This window comes from Chrysochloris asiatica, unplaced genomic scaffold, assembly GCF_000296735.1.
Source record: "Chrysochloris asiatica unplaced genomic scaffold, ChrAsi1.0 scaffold00031, whole genome shotgun sequence".
NCBI classification, from domain to species: Eukaryota; Metazoa; Chordata; class Mammalia; order Afrosoricida; family Chrysochloridae; genus Chrysochloris; species Chrysochloris asiatica.
Genome location: NW_006408549.1, coordinates 15258856 through 15261614, shown reverse-complemented (window position 1 = coordinate 15261614; position 2759 = coordinate 15258856).

Genomic DNA, 2759 nt, shown 5'->3' with positions numbered 1-2759 from the left:
TGGCAGTTTTTTCTTTCAGGGTTTTATATATGTCTCCCCATTGCCTTCTTGCCTGCATGGTTTCTGTTGAGAAATCCAAATCTGATCTGCTTGCCTTTGTAAGTTATATTTCTCTTTTCCCTAGCTGCTTTCAAGATGCTGTCTTTATCTTTGATTTTGGAGAGCTTGATTATTATATGTCTTGGTGATTGTCTTTTAGGGTCTATCCTTCCTGGGGTTTGGTGAGCTTCTTGAATGCTTATCTTTTTGCTTTTCAGGATGTTAGGGACATTTTCAGAACTTCTTCAACTATCTCCTCTGTAGACTTGTATGAGTCTTCCTGTTCCGGAAAGCTGATAATTCTTAAATTATTCCTCTTCATGTTGTCCAACATGAATCTTAGGCTTTCTTCAAATATTTTTAATCCTTTTTTGTGCTTGCTCTTCTATCTTAGTAGTATTGAGAGATTTATCTTCTAGTTCACTAGTTCTGGCTTCTATCTCTTCAATTCTACTCCTTTGCCATTTCAGTGTATTGTCTATTTCTGATATTCTATTATTAATCCTTTGGACCTCTTTCTGTAGGGTTTGAATTATTTCCAATGCTGTATCTATCTTATTTGACTGTTTCTGTAGTGCTTTCCTGACTTCTTCCTTATTTTTCTCAGTTCCATTGTATACTGTTTTGATACATTTAAAAAACATTTTTAGGAATTTCTTCTCAGGCATGAAGCTACTGTTTCTTGACTATCCTCCAGCTAGGTTTATATACTACTAAAGTTGATGTTTCCATATCTTTAACCCTCTTCAAAGAATTCTGTGCTGTTCAATTTACACTACATCAAAATGGCAGTTTTGGTTTCCTTGAAGGACTCAAATCATATTCCTTTTAACCCCCTGAAAAGTGAAAAGATAAGCATTCAAGAAGCTCAATGAACCCCATGGAGAACTGACCCTAAAAACAATCACCAAGACATACAATAATCAAGCTCTCCAAAATCAAAGATAAGGACAGAATCCTGAAAGTTCTTTGAGTTGGGAAACCAAAAAATGGGCTTTTCAAGATCAGGGCTGGAGGGCAAAAGGGGGAAATGTTTTATAATGAAATTCTCAAAGGAAAGGTCTTGCCACCCTCAAAGAATGAGCAGGTGTATTGTCATGTTAGAAAACAATTCCTCAGTGTAACTTACCTGACCTTTTTCTCACCAATGCAGTTTTCAGTTTTCTTCCAATTTATTTCAAATAAGCCCCCATGAACATCCTGTATCCTTCAAGAAAATCTACTACGGCTATCCCTTTGCAACCCCCCAAAATTAGTCCCATAATCTTCTAAACTGACCTCTCTGCTTTAAATTCACCATTGAGGTCTTTCCAACCTTCTTTAAAATGTTTGATCCATCTAAAAACTATTGTTTTGTATGAGGTCACATTCCCATAAACTTGTTGCAAGCTTCAGTTATCTGGGAAAATGTTCACTTGAGTTTTGTCAAAAATTTGACATTAGTCCTCACCTCAAAACTTTTCCTTTTTTCAAGGCACCTTAACAATACCAAGTTTAGTATCTTACTGAGAAAACTTGTCTCTAGCCATCCACTATTTGCAGAGACACATTTAAACATGTTTTGTTTGGAATAAATCAAGCATTTATGCACTGAAATCCTAGAAGCAATACTTTTTGACTTACCCTCAGATATGTCTAATCTTTACAGCAGCATAAAGGAGATCTCATATCTCCATTATAAAGATGAGGAACTGAGAATTCAGAGAGAAAAAAGAGCTTGTTTAAGTTCTCATGGCTTCAATAGAGTCACCATTTAAAGCTAAGTTTTTATAACTTTAAAATTCTGCTAACTTTTCCGTATCACTTGGCTACCTATACTAATAATCATAACCCAAGTGACCAGAGAGATTGACTTACCTTGTACACACAATACCAGTGTTTTTCCAGTAAACTGTTTATTCTTTAAGGTTAATGGGTCTTGTTCATTTTCATACTTCCTGTTTTAGGGTAGAAAAGAGATCCCATTTTGACATATATGAATATTCTAGAGACCACTTATTAATTCTTAAATATGAATGAAAAAAAGACAAAACAGACCACTGACATGAGAGAAATCATTAATGACACTATGATGAAGTCTAATGTTGTATCTCCACAAGGTAACCTTTTATAGGGCACAGAGAACACAAGCATCTATTCTCACAACCATGACTAATGACAGCAGTGCATCACGATGCATGCTGGACCTACATAAGCAAGGAAAGGAACTATTGTAAGTAGGAAAGCCTTAGACTGTATGACACCACAACCAGGCAGCCATGGCAGCCAGTAAGAAGCATATGAAAGATAGCTCCCATGAGGGAGTTTCTGTTTTTCTGCACTGGCTGGGGCAAAGTCTTAATACCCATTTCCAAATACACACTGCTTCTGACTTTGGCAGTTCAGGCTTCAGAGGTGCATAAAGTACTTGGGATATATTGGCATCTGAAGCTCTGCCTGGCTGGCATCAGCCAAAGGCAAAAAGCCCTCAGATTTTCATCTCAAAAACACTTCCTTAGAGAACAAACAAGATGACGGATTGGGTGGAAGTGTAATAAAGGAGCTCCGCCAACAACAACACAGAATACTGGACCAAGCAGGCTCAGGGGACGGTCCCAGAACTTTGAAAAACATATAAAGGAATATTTAGAAGGTTGGAAGGCTCACAGCTGGGGGAATTTGTGGCAGAAGCAAGAAATCTATTGCATTCTAGTCTGGGATGCTCAGCTGCTCCAGGAGCC